At 46.3% G+C, this 16,829-nt stretch overlaps 3 long non-coding RNA genes across 7 annotated transcripts; all 3 read right to left on the bottom strand.

Moving 5' to 3' along the window:
- Positions 1-261: 261 nt before the first annotated feature.
- On the bottom strand, positions 262-5,673 carry LOC121032842 (uncharacterized). Of its 3 annotated transcripts, none has more exons than XR_005791520.1 (3): positions 3,429-5,673; positions 2,057-2,707; positions 262-1,713 (listed from the first exon to the last, which is right to left on the bottom strand). It is a non-coding gene; the product is annotated as an uncharacterized LOC121032842 (long non-coding RNA). The 3 variants fall into 3 exon arrangements; XR_005791519.1 differs by lacking the exon at positions 262-1,713 and adding an exon at positions 1,823-1,873; XR_005791521.1 differs by lacking the exon at positions 262-1,713 and having other exon boundaries at positions 1,880-2,155; positions 2,244-2,707.
- Positions 5,674-6,135: 462 nt separating this feature from the next.
- LOC121032841 (uncharacterized) lies at positions 6,136-7,227 on the bottom strand. The gene is made up of 2 exons (XR_005791518.1): positions 7,088-7,227; positions 6,136-6,653 (listed from the first exon to the last, which is right to left on the bottom strand). It is a non-coding gene; the product is annotated as an uncharacterized LOC121032841 (long non-coding RNA).
- A 469-nt stretch (positions 7,228-7,696) lies between these two features.
- LOC121032840 (uncharacterized) lies at positions 7,697-16,819 on the bottom strand. Of its 3 annotated transcripts, none has more exons than XR_005791515.1 (5): positions 16,483-16,819; positions 11,161-11,324; positions 10,172-10,305; positions 9,294-9,406; positions 7,697-7,789 (listed from the first exon to the last, which is right to left on the bottom strand). It is a non-coding gene; the product is annotated as an uncharacterized LOC121032840 (long non-coding RNA). The 3 variants fall into 3 exon arrangements; XR_005791516.1 differs by having other exon boundaries at positions 9,294-9,403; XR_005791517.1 differs by lacking the exon at positions 10,172-10,305.
- Positions 16,820-16,829: the final 10 nt, after the last annotated feature.

Genomic DNA, 16,829 nt, shown 5'->3' with positions numbered 1-16,829 from the left:
GAACCGTCGGTGTGTTTCCCGGGCAGCGGCCCTCAGCGCTGGCTCCATGTGAGAGCTGCTCGTGGAGTATTAAAAAATAGCCATATGCCAGGATCCCACCTTCAGAGATGCTGATTTAATTGGCCTCGGGGTAGGACTCACGTGAGTGTTTTGTTGTTTATTATTTATGTATTGTTAAAGCTTATTTATTTATTTTGAGAGAGAGAGAAAGCGTGAGCAGGGGAGGAGCAGAGAGAGGGAAGAGAGAGAATCCCAAGCAGGGTCCACACTGTCAACGCAGAGCCCGATGCAGGGCTTGAACCCACGAAACCATGCGGTCAGGACCTAAGCTGAAGTCAGATGCTTCGCTGAGTGAGCCCCCTAGGCGCCCCACACATGAGTATCTTCTAAAGCACCCTGAGTGATTCTGTTGTGCAGTCGGGCGGACAATCACAGTTATCGAGGGACAAGAGAAGAAGATGGAGAGTTCTTTTATCAACTCCGGGTGAGGAACGGACTCCAGCACCACATTTCACAGTAAACTGAAAACCAGAGCACTAATTATTCGTAAAAGAACAAGCTCTGACAGATGCATCCACCTCTGGGGCCTCCTTTCAGAACAGAGAGGACCATCCTGGCAGGGCTGTCCTGGCACTGAGCCAGCTGGCCCGGAGGGCGAGGCCACATCCCTGGTAAATGGGCACTTCTCCGAAATTCCACGTCTGTGAGGGTGGGTGGTGACGCTGACGAGGCCAAACCGGAAAACAACACCAGCCCCGGAGGGGCACCCACAGAGGTCACCAGCAGGAAGACAGATGGGGCCCGGAGCAGGTCCCCGAAGGCACCTCTGGCAGAACACCACAGAGGCACCCATGGGGGCCAAAGGTAAAGGGTGAGAGGGAATGGGAGCCTCTCCCGGAGCTCCGGCCCTGTGGGTGGGTGACCCCCACAAAGAGAATACCCCCATCCCACTGCTGCTCAGGAGGTAGGGGCATCCGGCCATCACTTCTAAATTGTAGGGCTGGTTCTTACACACAGGGAAAATTAATTAACCTTTTAGCCTCAGTGGGGTGGAAAAATACCAAGTCACCACGCAGGCTTTCCAAAGGTTAATTATTTCACATTTCAGTGCCTCCCGGAAGCACTGAAGATCCTCATCACGGTTTCTTCGCCCGCCCTGGATCCTCTCTCTCTGGTTTTCACTTAAACGGAATTTCAGGGATCTACAATAGCCGAGCTGGCTTGAACTTGGGGACTGACACATAGGAAGGCACCAGAGGGCCTCGCGTCAGTTTCTCTCACCGAGTTGCAAGTTGAAGGCGTCTTACGGTAGAGGGGCCAATATTTGTACAGCGCCCTGTGGTTTATGAATCACTTGTTTACCGTCTCGCCAAATCAGTAAATTCTGAAGACAGGTGTAAGTAGATGTGGACCTTGTACCGTCGCGCACTGTTGGATACCTGAGGCCTCTCATCTCCAGACCACCTTACAGTGAGAGATTTTGGGTGCGGGAGGAACTAACTTCTCTTGATGGAATTCAGGTCAGAGCTGCCATATTGAGAACTCGGAGTCTAAGGAAGAGTCCGGTTTTACAGACTGGCTCATTTCGGCATCACCTGGGAAAAGTGCCGGCCTCGTCGGTGTGTGACCGGACGGTGCTATGGGGCCCCACGTTCAGGAGGACTCTGACTGAGGTTAGAAGGATCACGCACTGGTTGAACGTTCTCCCTTCACCTTGAAAAGATTTTTAAAATATTTATTATTTACTTTTGAGAGAGAGAGAGAACAGGAGGGGCAGAGAGAGGGAAACGGAGAATCCCAAATAGGTTCCGCATTCTTAGCCCAGAGCCTGATGCGGGGCTCGAACCCACACGCTGTGAGATCATGACCTGAGCTGAAATCAAGAGGTGGACGCTTAACCAACTGAGCCACCCAGGCACCCCGACCTTGAATTTTTTTTCGTAATTTTTAAACAAGGGCTCTTGCCTCTTTATTTTGCACAGGGCCCTGCAAATTCTGTAACCAGTCCTGCCCAGGAACGTCTTAAAAATGCAAAATCTCAGGCCCTTGCCTGCACCTTCTGAATCAGAATCTGCATTTTAACAGGATCCTCGGGTGATTCACACGCACGTGGAAATCTGAGCAGCGCTGCTTACACCACCTCGGAGTTATCTTCCTAGACGTTAGTACAAAAAGGTGTTATTAAGAAGAGAGAAAATATTCTGTAAAATACATGCAGGACAATGAAAACTCTGGCAACCTACAGATTTTTTTTAAGTGGGCTTAAACTTAGTATCTTGGAATATGCAATAGTCTCAGGTTGTTTCGGAAGACTCACACCAAACAGAGACCTTGGTTCAGAATACTTGTACCCCCACAGGTAGGTTTCCTGGGATTCTATTTCTCCTGGAGCCTTGGGAAAGCCATACCCCCATCCATTTTGGAAGTCGCTGAGATCATCCACTTGCGCCTTGGTTCTCAATCATTTTGCCGTCCCAACACGCCTGAGAGGCATGGCTCTCCCACCAGGCACCAGGGGGCTCTAAGAAAGGGTGATGATCCCAAGTGGCTGCCCAGGCATCTTGAGAGTCGGGGGGAAGAAAGACATGCTTCAACCCTTGGCACTCCAGCGATCACCCAGCTGAGAATCACTGAAGGAAACATCTGTCGTATTTTCTGGGTTTGAGATCTTTGAGTGCATGGTGGCGTCTCTCAGCAGAAGAGCCCCCTGGAAATGAAGGACATGGGTCTCCCTCTCTCTCTGCCCCTCCCCCACTCATTCTCTCTCTCTCTCTCTCTCTCTCTCTCTCAAATAAATATTTAAAAAATTTTTAAATAAAGCAAAATAAAATAAAAAGACAATATCAACATTTGATGAGATTTTGGAACAATTAAGATTCTCAAGTACTGGTAATGGGAGCATGCGTGCCACTTAAAAAAAAAATACTGGCATCTTGAGATTACTTTAAATCTATAAACCAGTTTTGAATAAATGACATTTTAACAATATTTAGGTTTCCTCTTCATGAACTTTGTATATCTGTCCATTTGCTTAGGTCTCCTTTGACTTTTTATTTTTTTCCAGTGATGTTTTATAGTTTTCAGTGTGGAGGGTTTGAACGTCCTTAGACTTCTTCCCAGGTATCCAATGTTTTCTTGACCCAGTTGTAAAAGCCACCATTAAAAAATATTTTTTTTCTAGTTACTTCTGCTGGTACAGAGAAAGACAATAGGTTTTGGGCATTTGGAATCCAGCAACTTAGTTAATGACATAGGTCTCGTGCCTGATCTCCCAGGGCACTAACTCAAATCTCACAATGACTACAATTTCTTTTAATTCATCTACTGCATTTTAAAATTTTGAGATGCATGTTAGCTAAGCTCCATCAGCGTGCGTGTACGTATGTGTGCGTGTGCACAACCGTGCTGTATGTGCACGTCCCACTTACTCTTATCAGGCACTCTTTGGTCTCCTGCAGCCATTGTGTGACTCTGCACAAGTGTCCCCATGGTTCTGCTTTCCATCCTGTCCCCGCCGGGTGGCCTCATGTGGACCTACCATTCTCTGTGGGTGTCATTGGCGAGTCTCCTTAGTGACAGGAAATCTCACAGGTGGTGAAAGACAAAGGAGTCTCTGGCCCTGTGGACCTAAGTGACAAGGGCCCTCAGGGCCCTAGGAGCCCCAGGGGGACCTTCTCTGTCCTCTGTTCTCTATCTCAAGCACAGGGACACCTCAATCCACCAGTCTGCTCCTCTTGGCCTTCTGGGGTCAGGATGACTCTGGACTATTTTTACTCAGAACTCTGACAACACCTGTGGAGTTTTTTTTCCCATATCAACGACATCCCCAAATCTCTGGACATCGAGTGCCCTAATGTTGAATTCAAGTCTGACACCGACTACCTGAAGTCTGTGGCAGATTCTACACATTTAAGGGCTCAGTCCCAAGACTGCCCCACTTCAGACACCAGTCAAAAGTCCTAGACTACCCATACTTCTGGCCAACCGGCTATGAATCAGGGGTTCCTACAGCCCCCCTCCTCAGGTTGGATGGTTTGCTAGAACTGCTCATGGATCTCAGGTTAACACTTCTGTTTACCAGGTTTATTATAAAGGAACAGCCAGAAACAGCCAGGTGGAGGAGACACACAGAGCAAAGTGCGGGGGCTGGGGTGTGGGGCTTCCGTGGCCCCTCTGTGCATGACACTACCCCAGCACTTCGTGTGTGTGTGTGTGTGTGTGTGTGTGCGTGTGCACACACGCGCCCCAATCCAGAAGTTCACCAAATCTCTCACATCAAGAGTTTTTACAGAGCTTAATCTCCAGCCCCTACTACTCTTCATGGTGGCTGCTAGGTGGGGCTGGGAGTTCCGACTATCTAACCACTTGGTTTTCTAGTGACCAGCCCCATCCTGGGTCTTTCTAGGACCCAAAATATCCCTTGGCAATCTAGGAACTGCATTCCAAGTCACCCTAGTAGCATAAACCAAGGTGTGATCAGAAAGAGCTCTTCAGGGATAACAGAAGACATCCCTACCACTCAGGAAATTCCAGGATTTTAGGAGTTCTGTGTCAGGAATGAAGACAAAGGCCAAATACATTTCTTATACCACAGAGCCTCTGCCCAAGCATGTGGTCACTTCTTTTCTCCTTCAGGAGAGACTATGGACCCCTCAATTTCTTCTCAAACTGTGCCCTTCTGGTTCTTGCTCTGGGCTCTGTGTCCAATTCCCAGTAGATGACTCTGACTTTGTCATCTCATTCCCAATGTCCTCTCAATCCCAGCAAAACTCATTCACACCGAGTCACCCGCAGGTCCCAGCAACACCTGCTCAGGTAGGCAAGTGCCTTGGAACTGAGTGTGGAGGAGAAGGAGGCCATGTTCAGGTCTGAGGTTCCAGCCAGCGTGGCCTCTCTTGGTGACCTGGCCTGTGGCTTATCTGTTGGGCTCACTGTTAGAAGCATGGCAGGACAAGGCACTGATATACAAGCTTTGTTATTCATCTTTTTCTCTCCCTCCATTTTATGGAAGTAAGCAGGCTCTGAGTGGCCTCTCCTCAGGGAAGGTTTGGTGATAAATCTAATGTCAGTGGCTCTGTTTCTTTTGGAACTGCTTGAGGGGATCCCTTTACGGGCTTCGAGAAGGGAAAGGAAAAAGGTGAATAGGGTCAAGACTAGCAAGCCCTCAGGTCCCTGGTGAAGTGGCGATATTCAGAAAGGATACTTATGTAGGGTGCCATATTACCCAGCCAACTCTCTGGACACCGGAGTTGCCAGTGAGGCAAGGGGTTTGGGGCTTCCAGGCAAAGCATGGCTGGCTGGCTGCTGACTTGGAGACACCATGCAAGCTTGGGCACCATGCAGCAAATAAGACTTAAGACAAAGGGCTCTCCCAGGTCCTCGGGTTTGGCCAAAAACATCAGCAGCTCAGTCCCAGGCTGGAGGATATGGGTGTGGTGAAGAGGGAGCTAACGGTTTCCCACTAGCTTGGCGGGATGGAGACTGTTATGGGTTGAATTGTGTCCCTTCAAAAAAGATATTTTGAAGTCCTAACCTCTAGTACTTCAGAATGTGACCCTATTTGGAAATAGGGCCTTTACAAAGTCAAGTTAAAAAGTGAAGTGGAACACCTGGGGGGTTCAGTTGGTTCAGCGTCTGACTTCTGATCAGGTCATGATCTCACGGTTCCTGGGTTCAAGCCCCAGGTCAGGCTTTTTGCTGGCAGCGTGGAGCCTGCTTCAGATTCTCTGTCTCCCTCCCTCTCTCTGCCCCCCCCCCCCGCAGTCTCTCTCTCTCCCTCTCTCTCTGTCTCTCAAAAATAAAACATTAATTTTTTTTTTAAGTTAAGTTACAGAGGCACCTGGGTGGCTAAGTTGGTTGAGTATCCAACTCTTGATTTCAACTCAGGTCATGATCCCAAGGTCGTGGGATCAAGCCCCCCCATCAGGCTCTGCACTGAGCATGGAGCCTGCTTATCTCTCTCCCTCCCTCTGTGCCTCTCCCCAGCTCATCGGTTCTCTTAGAAAAAAAAAAAATTAAGTTACAAGTTAAAATGAGATCACTAGGGTGGGTCCTAAGCCAATATGACTGTATCCTTAAAAGAACGGAAATGTGGACACAGAAACAGGGGCACAGGGAGAACACCACAAACTCCAGAACTGTGAGACATTCCTCTTGTATAAGCCACTCAGCTTGAGGTACTTCATTACGTCAGGCCTAGGAAACTAACAGAGATTCAGAATTGGATTTAGGGGAAATTAAAAACATAGCATTTCTTACACCCCAGTGAGTTTGTGAACTGAGGTTCCCACTAGCTAGTGACAGGAGAGCTAATTTTCTGAAAGTCAATGTGGTTTTATGGGAAAAGTTCCTAAAACTGTACAGTATCCTTCAGCTGTCCATTCAAGATTATAAGGAGAGGAGGCTTTCTCTCCTCTAGAAAGCCTTTCCCCCTCCTATAATCCTTACAAGATCGCGCTGAGGTAAATTCCATGCTACTGACAAGGAGCATGGCAGCCAGACAGGGTTGAGGCCAAGAACACAACTTTTGATTCTTGGCCCCAGGGACATCCCATCATTCTTCCTGAAAGAGAACTTTCAGGAAGTTCTTTCCTCAGTGGTCAAAATCCTTCAGGTTGGAATTTCTCTTTATTGTCAGATGATGATCCAGTCTCCTGGCAAAAAAACAGAGACGAAAATAAATTTCCCACAGCTATACTGAACAAAGAAGCCACCGTTATGACGGCAGAATGAGAAAAGCCTTCCTTGGCCACTATCCATGTGAAGGTGACCGGGGGCTGTTGGGAGGTAAGTTGCTCAAGAGGAGCCAGTCGGATTCCGGGTTTGGTAAGGGAGCTAATGCAGGCTCAGGGGCATAAATAAAGACATGGTTTGCGTGGTCTGTACTTCACCAGAAATAACCATGCTTGGTGTTGAGAACCCGATTCTCTTGGGGCTCCCCCACACTAGTGTTATGTTGAGAGCACAGGCAGGAGGAACTCGGTGCCAGGAGCCAAGGCATATGAGGAAGGTGCCGTTCTTGGTCTGGACAGGAGTCCAGGCAGGGAAGCAGATAACCCCACCAGGTGAAGGCAGGCTTAGGTCTTACTTGGGAGGTTCCAGGTTCTAGAATGCAGCCGGGGAGGGACGTTTCATGCTGGTTCAAATGGAGCTGTCACATAAGGGGTCCCAGAGTGGCAAACAACTGTCCCAGAAAGCATTAACACCAAAGATGGACGGCCACGGATGAAGCCGGTTGGAGAATGAGAGAGAATCACTTCCTAAGTTCTAGATTCTCGATGCCCCTCACTGCACGTATATTTTCTAGTAAAATTATATTTCATTCATTTAATTTTTAACACAGGGCACTTTGAGGTTGCGGCAAGTTTAAGGAAATCTTTTTTTCATAAACAATAACAAAAACAGTAAGAACAGAAGCAACCAGGGAAATTGAGAACCATGAAGGCTCTTACAATTTGTCATGAGGCCACTAGGGGGCAGAGGAAGATAGCTATTTGGAGCCACTAAAAAACACTGCAATCCCAATCCTTTTTTCCCCACCACAAAATGCTTGAGCAGAAAAGAAAAAGTATAGTACAAACCAAAAATGGCTTTGCTATTATTAAGAACTGCCAGTATTCTGAGGTGGCTTCTACTTCGTATATAGAATGCTGACTCTACTTTTAACTACAACTCAACCGGTCAAAATTCAACCATACCTACGATTCAGCGCCGTGCTTCTGACCTCGCCATGAGGACACCCCAGCAGATGTATGTCATGGTCCATGCTCTCAAAGAGCGCTCAGTCAAGCTGGGAAAAGGAGGAACACACAGTTGCCATTTAGGGTTGATACGGCTGTTTGCTTGGCTGCTGCCATTTGATTTTGAGGGATTCTAAGTCCAGCATATGTCCAAGTATATCAGCCTCAGGTACAGCCTTGTTTTAGTCTCAGAAAAGTTTGAAGTTGTTAGTACACGACAGATCTTTTCCATTGCAACCATTCCTGTCTCACAAAGCACAAAGGAAGCAGATAATAATGAGTGGGAAACCAGTCACCGGGCACAGTGGAATAGCACTGGGAGGTACCTATGTTAGTGTTTCACAGCTTGTGAGAGCCCCTTAGTTAATTATCTTAGGCAGGGAATTAAGGATTTGATGCAGTGATCTTAGGGGTGAATTAAAGCATCTCTCCAAATCCCATGAGGTCTATGGGATAGATCCATGATCTATCATAGAGGGCCTATGATGTCTCCAAATCCCATGAGGTCAGGACAAAAGATAACATCCCATTCAAAGAAGGTGAGGCATTGAAGACTTACTTCTCCAAGTTCATTCATTCAGCAAACATTTATGAGCTCTTTGCTAGACCTGATGAGTGCCTGAGGGGCTTCTAGAGTAACTGAGGACACAGACACACAGTCTCCAAACAGAGTGCTATTTGAGATGCCATAGAGATATGTACAAGGAGCTATGTGAGCAGAGAGGAGAGGTTCCAAGGCTCAGCTGAGAGAAAGGGGCCCAAGGAGGCTATGTAGAGGTTGTGATGTTTTTAGCTGATTTGACTATTTGACAAGACAACTGGCAATAGCCAAAATAAAACGACCATGGAGGGACACTTCTGTGTTCCAAATTGCACAGGATTCCCACAGAGAACAAGACAGAAAAAAACAACATTTTCCCTGTGGAAGGCAAGCTTACAATAAAAATAAAAAATTACAAAGCACTAGAGGACACAGTCACCATGAGTTAAAGTGAATGTCCACACTAAAAATAGCTTTCAGATAATACAATGTTCAGATAGAGAGCATAAAGTAATGTTTAAAATTAAAACCGCAGATGAGAGACTAACTAACGAGGATAAGTATGACCAATGGGTTTGAAGAAGAGCCAAACAGAACTTCTAGAAATGAAAAATGGGATCGTTTCAATGAAGCACTTGGTGGATGGGGCTAAGCAGCAGGTTGGGACACAGCTAAAGAAAGAGCCTGTAAATTGGAAGAAGGAGCCAACAGGAGATAGAGAATACTAAAGAAAGCTTAAGAAACATGGAGGATAAAATAACAAGAGCTATCTTACCCTTAATAGAAATTTCAGGCGAGGCTAGAAAGATTGAGAGAGCGGCACAAGTCAAGGAGAAACTGGCTGAGATTCTTTTTTAAGGTTTTTCAGAATAGGGAATCCTGAGCAATATAAATAAAGATAAAGGCATGCCCAGACAGATGAGAATGAAACTGCAGAAGTTAGCAAGGGAAGAAAGGATTTAATCTCTCTGGATTAAGAAACCAGAAATCAAATCGCAAAGAAACAGGCTTACCTGCAAAACAACAACAGTCCAATTGAAAACAGCCTTCTCAGTATCAGCTATGGAAGCCAGAAGACAACGCACGTGCGGACAGAAAATGTAGACTTCAAAGTCTAGCTAAGCTGCTGTTCAAGAGCAAGGACAAAACAGAGACCTCTTTACCCAATAAAAATGGAAGGTTCGCCCCTAGCAGATCCTCCCTGAATGAAACACTAAAGAATATACTTCAGAGAAAAAAAAAATAAGTTGAATCTAAGCGAAATGGGAAGGATGCAGAAAGGCCATCTGTTTTTCCCTCTCATTCTTCTCCCTGAATCCACTTCCTCTATTGCCTCTTAGGCCTCCTTCCTCCCAGGTGGGAGACTGGAGAGGATGCCCACAGATTACATCACGTCTGTCCACCTACACATGCATTCTGAGTGCCTCCGGCTGGGGTTCCCTACCAGCTCACCATTCCTGGGACAGGAGGTGACAGCCAGAGGAACCCCACAGTGCATCAGAGGGCCCCCAAATTGTATACTGCAGCTGAGGCTTATAGAAGGGGCTGCACTTTCTGATTTTGTGAGGGAATCTCCTAGATGTCCAGTATGTGTTCCTCCAACCCCTGCAACAGCATCCCATTGGTCGAGGTGGGCCTTTTTGGGGGGTCTCTGAATCTGACTCTAAGACAGAGATTCCAGATGGAGTAGTTTATCTGGAAGACAATCCCAGGAGATGCTGGCAGGGGCACAGGGACATGAGACAGAGAAGAGGCAGCCAAGAAAGCATGTGGTATCTAACCAGCTACCTCTGGGGGTGACTGAAGCTTAAATCTGAGAAACATACACCTCAGAGCAATCCCACCTGAGGGGCAAGGGAGCTGGGGCATTTATACACCAACTCCTATTCACCATTGTTGGGAGTCTGCTCCCGGGGGCACCAATTTCCCAGCACTCTGGCCTGCTGCACAGGTGGAAAAGGGGGCTCCAGGTCAAGAGAAAGTCCTCAGGACACAAAACGAGGTGTCAGCAGTTGGAATTCCAGCCTGTTAGCACGGAAGGGGAAAGACAAGTGTGTGGGTGGGGTTCAGGCAGCACCTGCTATAGCACTTTAAGTCAATGCCTTTAGGAGAATGCACTTTTTTTTTTTTTTTTTTTTTTTACAGGCAGAAATAAAAGACCCCAACAAACTCAGGGCCATGATTCGCTGTAGTCCTCAGAGGTAAAAGGTGTTTGAGAACTTTCCGTTGCTCGCTGGCAGTTTCTAAATGAACGCCTGCCTCCAGCTCTGAGTTGTCTGGCAAACACTGGGAGGGGTTGCAGGCAGTCTGGAGCTTTTCACTATCATTAAAGTGACAGAATCGAAAAACACCCAAGTGTGTGATTCGTCCACTGGCCTCGCTAATGGCCTGGCAGGCAGTCCTGCAGGTAGACACGTGCTCAGAAAACCATGCAGGTGCAGCTGGCATGCACACAGCAGGTGAGGAATGCCAAAGAAGCAGGAAATTCAAGATATTAAACTTCTGGCTGATTTTAAGTACAAAAAAAAGAGGACACATTTCATATTACTGGTATTTGCCCAGATCTGAGTACTATAAAAAGAACTAGAGAGGAATAGAATTAGAAACCCACCTTTTGGCACTCCTAAAATAAAGTGGAATAAAAAGCTCTCGGGAGTGACAGGAAGAATACCAGGGCAGATGGCCTTACACACTGCAATTTAGCCCTGGCAGTAACCACAGTGGGAAGACCTGTCCCGTCCCACTGAATGACTTTAATGACCCTGCCCTTCCTCTTCTTTTGTTCATTTCTATGGTTTACAATTTTATTTTTAAATGCCTGGTATTTTATAAGGTCTCTAATAGCTTGGACATTCATTATTTGCAGGTTGGTTACCTCACCTATAAAATAAAGATGCTAACTTTTGTGCCTCCTCATTTCGGCCTCTTAACTTTCTCTGCCATTCTTTGGATGCGAAGAAGAAGGACTGCTGTTGAGGGCCCCACATCTGTCTTGGCGGCTGTTAATGAGACTGGCATAAAAAGCAGAGATAGTTCCATCCTTCCTAAAAGAGAAGAAAATTATGTAGCAATATCTCTGTACCTGAGCTGAAACAGCCCACAGTACTTGAGTGTTTGTTAGACTTTAACATCAACTGCAGCTTTATCCATCCATTCCATCCATCAGTCCATCTTTTCATCCACCCACCCATTATTCCATCACACCAGCCAGCCAGTCAGCCATCTTTTCTTCCACCCTAACCAACCTTCCATTCATCTATCCAACCAACCCCAGCAGCCTCCCTTCCTTCTTTCTAGATTCCATTCCTCCCTCCCTCCCTTTTCCTTCCCTCCCTCCTTCCTTCCTTCCTTCCTTCCTTCCTTCCTTCCTTCCTTCCTTCCCTCTTTCAATTAATGCATCTCAAACAATCACCCATCCATCTATCCATCCATCCATCCATTTACCACAACCATCTAATACCTACTGAGTATCTCTGGGATAACTAAGCACTGAAATATGGAGATAAAAAATAATCTTACCCTCAGTAAGTTTATCCTCTAATAACACTTTCAAACAAGCTATAAATGGGGATAATCTATTTTTCTTCTTTTTAACGGAAATCCTTTTCTCTAGAAATATTCGTGAGTCTTCCCACATTCAGTGGTAAGCATGTTCACAGGAAAGTGGAAAGAGAATTCTTGAGGCTTTCACTGCAGTTCAGTATGGGGCCCTCAAGCAACTGTCTTTCCAGGAATGCTTTCTCTTGGTTAGCCCCTCCTTTTGAGGACTTTTATTGGATATTGTAGATGACCCTGTTCACTTCTCTGGTGGAGTAGGAATTGAGTCCAAGCCTTCCAGATGTCTAGGAGGGCTCTGGGAATGTGCATGGGAGGTAGAATGGGCACTTCTGGGCCATGTGTTAATCAACGTGGCCCAGCTTCACTTTATTGGCTTGGCAACTGCCAGAAAACCTCCTAACTTCCCCAGTCTCTGTTTCTCCATATAAAGTTATCATGGCTCTGCTGGGTTTTGCACATATTGTGTGCAGTCTGTAAAAAGGGCTTTCTTTTTTTTTTTTTTTTAATTTTTTTTTTTTAACGTTTATTTATTTTTTTTTTTGGGACAGAGAGAGACAGAGCATGAACGGGGGAGGGGCAGAGAGAGAGGGAGACACAGAATCAGAAACAGGCTCCAGGCTCTGAGCCATCAGCCCAGAGCCCGACGCGGGGCTCGAACTCACGGACCGCGAGATCGTGACCTGGCTGAAGTCGGACGCTTAACCGACTGCGCCACCCAGGCGCCCCTAAAAAGGGCTTTCAAAACCGCCAACTATTAGAACAAAAGTATTTCTTTTTAAAAGTGCTTATTATTTCTGAATTACATAAATAATAAGGGTTGACAGTAGAAAAATCAGGAGATCTGAGGAAAAATACTAAAACAAACAATCATAAAACCATGGCAGTCTGACCACTCGATTTCCCTGAGATGTGTTTGTTGACTGGGAAAGATATGGACGTTGTTTTCAAGATGAAAAACCAGGTGCTGTAACAGGATATATGCTACTGGTCCTGTTATTAAAGACTATATTTGTGTATATATACATATAGCTGGAAGGTTATTTTTTTATTTTTTAATGTTTTTATTTATTTTTGAGACAGAGAGAGACAGAGCATGAGCAGGGGAGGGGTAGAGAGAGAGGGAGACACAGAATCCCAAGCAGGCTCCAGGCTCTGAGCTGTCAGCCCAGAGCCCAACGCAGGGCTCAAACTCATGGCGTATGAGATCATGACCTGAGCTGAAGTTGGACGCTCGACCGACTGAGCCACCCAGGCGCCCCTGTAAGGTTATTTTTAATTAACTTTACTTGTAATGTTAATACATAATATCAGAAAAGTCAGATGAATAAAAGACAAAAACTGATCCCGACCTACTATCTAGCTATGGTCACTGATGATATGTTGGCATATTACCCTTACAGCGTTTGCTTACTTTTAGATTTCTATATTTTACAAATATTGTACCAGACCATATATGCAAATATGTTACTTGCTTTTCCATTCTGTAACAAATGGCCAACTTTCCATGTCAGTACATATACTTTGTGGTATTTGAATTAGCTTTGAGTATTCTGTCCTATGGATGTATCACTGTCTTACGGGTATGTCATCATCCCCTGATGTTGGGACATTTAACAGGTGCGTCTTCCAAAAGTTGGGAATGTTTCGCTTTAAACAGTATGTAATCAAGACCCTAACAGTGAAATCTCTGTGCCCATACATATTGCCAAATTGCATCTCAGAAAGGTTGGGCTATTTATTCTCTTATTGTAGCATAGGAGAATCCTCACTACCCCCCGAGAATAAGAATATATTTATTTAAGTGTAAACTGGTAACACCTTCATGCTTTCAACAATCAATATACAGAAAGAGAAGTTTGGAAAGTCTAGAAGGAGCGGAAAGGAGAGTGGATAACTCCAAGCCTTATCCCCATCAGTCTAGGTGCTCCACGGGTAACCTTGTGAAGGCAAAACCAAGGAAATACAAACATAAATTCGTATCTTCCAACCCTTTAGATAAAAACGTAGTAGATTAAATACACTGCCCTGAACCTTGCTTATTTTTATTAATGGAATACTGTAGAGTTCTTTCCATGTCAATACTGATAGCACATCTCCTCTTTTCTCACTGCATAGAGTTCATCCCAGGGAGGCAGTAAATGTGGTAAGAGCCACCTGTCGCTTCCATTGTTTTCTATCACAAACAATGTTGCAATGAACAATCTCAATGCACTGTATGTTCTCTGTGCACACTGCAGCTATAGAAGTGGAATCATGTATTTGCAATTGCTGACAGGCCACATCCCCCTTCATAATGGATATGCCGAGTCCCATCCCCACTAGCAATGTTCCAAGGTGCCTGCCCTTGCACAGACTGGCCCACAGAGTGTGGTATTAAACATGAGGATTTTGGCCAATTCAGTGGGTGAAAATGGTATTTCGGGGTTGCTTTCTGTGGATGTGGCCCACATTTGCTCATCCTCCTCTCCCTTTCATTCCTTCCTACTTTCCTTCCTCCTTTCGTCCCTCCCTCCCTTCGATTTCTAGGAGTTCTTTATCTATTAGGAAGAAGAGTAGGCCTTTTTTTGTCATGAATTACAAAACTGTTCTTTCCATTTTTCATTTTCTAAAATTTAGCGTATGGTCGTGTTTTCCTTTCTGTGCAAAAGTTTTAAAAATATGGAACATATTAGTCTCAGGGCACCTGGGTGGCTCAGTGGGTTAAGTGTCCAACTTCGGTTCAGGTCATGATCTCACGGGTTTGAGCCCTGCATCGGCTCTGTGCTGACAGCTCAGAGCCTGGAGCCTGTTTCAGATTCTGTGTCTCCCTCTCTCTCTGCCCCTCCCCTGCTTGCGCCCTGTCTCTCTCTCTCTCTCTCTCTCTCTCTCTCTCTCAAAAGTAAACAAACATTAAAAAAAATTTTTTTTTTAATATAGAACATATTAGTCTCACTGTGTCCCTGGATTTTGAATCTTGAAATGTTAAAGTGGGATGTTCTTCAGGAGAGAGTACATCGTCGGCGTCTAGGAGCTCATTTGCTGGCTAAGACCCACAACCTGCCCCAAATCACACACGGGGGCTGTATCTCCTTGGGTTATCAGAGGCTGGCTGCCTTTTTCTTTTCTTTTTGTTAAGCCTCATTTCATGGGAACAGGAACGCTGTAAGTATCTCACAAATCCATTTAGAGAGAACAGAGGGAACAGAATCAGGAGTGGGCTTAGGTCAGGGGAAACATAACACCATCAGGCCTCTGCAGTCCTCCCCGCCCCCAGCTGGCTGGCGTGACTTGGGCTGCAGTGCGCGGACCGCCCACAGGGGGCAGCACTGCTGAATGAAAGCAGACACGACATGCTCAGGTTGTGTGGAAGCGTGTGAGCACACTTCAAGGGATTTTAGACTGCCCTGATCCCAACCCATTGATTTATAAACCACGTCCTACAGAAATGCAGAGATCATTCCACATCGCCGAGTAAGTAAGGATGTGCGTGGGCAACATTTCCTGTGTATCTTTGCCTTTCTTCCTGGCTCTGATGCAGCGTTCTAGGAGAGTCCTGGGGGGTTTAAGAATCCTGCAAAAGGATTCTAAGTCCAAGAAGCTTGCACGCTGGCCATAGACCCTCAGCTCCCTCAGCCCGGTCGTGTGCTACCAATGAGAACACCCAACAATGAAAGCACTTGGGGTGCCAGCCACTGCTCCAAGCACCTCATGCGGGTGACTTCACTTTATTTTCACAACCACCCCCTGCTATTACCGCTTCCCACAGGTGGGAAAACGAGGGACAGAGAGTTTAAGAAACTTGCCCCAGAATCCCCCCTAGTGAGTGGCAGAGCTGAGATCTGAAGCTGGTGCAGCCTGGCTCCCGGGTACATGTCAGCACGCAGAGCGGCCTCCATTAATTACAACCCCAAACCAGAGAAAATATGACTCCAAGGGAAGACGGGAAAGACAGTCACAAAGAAACACAGGTGCAAGAAACAGGCGAGGAAGGCCGCTGCCTTCCCATCCGGGGGGTACGGCTGCTGCTGTAAATCCCCAGCCACTGTGAGCACCCCGCTTTGTGCTGGCGAGCAAGCGGGGCTGGGAAAAAGGGACCCCCGGATGCCAGGCTCAGCACTTGGCTCCCCTAGCTCAGCCCCCTGGGGCAAATAACTTTCTTTTTCTTCCTTTTTTTTTCTTATAGTGGCAAAATATACCTAACACAACATTTACTATTTTTGTTTGTTTTAAAGTGCACAATTTAGGGGCACCTGGGTAGCTCAGTCGGTTAAGCGTCCGACTTCGGCTCAGGTCATGATCTCGCGGTCTGTGGGTTCCAGCCTCGCGTTGGGCTCTGTGCTGACAGCTCAGAGCCTGGAGCCTGTTTCAGATTCTGTGTCTCCCTCTTTCTCTGACCCTCCCCTGTTCATGCTCTCTCTCTCTCTCTCTGTCTCAAAAATAAATAAATGTTAAAAAAAAAATTAAAAAAAATAAATAAAGTGCACAATTTAGCAGCAGTAAGAGCATTCACAATGTTGTGTAACCATAGCCATGGTCCATTTCCAGAACTTTTCATCACCCCAAATAGAAACTCTGTACCCAGTAAACAGTGACTCCCCACCCCCCACCCCCCTTGGGAACACCTGTTCCACTTTCTATGGCTACCAACCGGACTACCCTAGGCACCTCATGTAAGTGGAATCACGCGGTCATTTGCCCTTATGGGTCTCGCTTATGTTGTTGAGCATAATGTTTTCAGGGCTCCTCCACGCTGAGCACATATCAGGATTTCACTCCTTATTCAAGTTCAGGAACACTGTGTGCATATACCATGCTTCGCTTATTCAGCCATCTGTGGGTGGGTTGTTTCCACCTCTGGGCTGTTGGGAACAGAGCCACCACGAACGTCGTTCTACACGGATCAGCCTGAGACCCTGCTTTTGATGTTTCGGCATCTACACCTCACAGTGGAATTGCCGGGTCACATGGCAAGTCTATGTTTAATGTTTTGAGGAGCCGCCAAACTCATTTTA

Source organism: Herpailurus yagouaroundi, unplaced genomic scaffold (assembly GCF_014898765.1).
Source record: "Herpailurus yagouaroundi ecotype Mexico unplaced genomic scaffold, PumYag 142, whole genome shotgun sequence".
NCBI lineage: Eukaryota > Metazoa > Chordata > Mammalia > Carnivora > Felidae > Herpailurus > Herpailurus yagouaroundi.
Note: the sequence above shows the minus strand (reverse complement) of the source record. Positions and strands in the feature narration are given on the sequence as shown.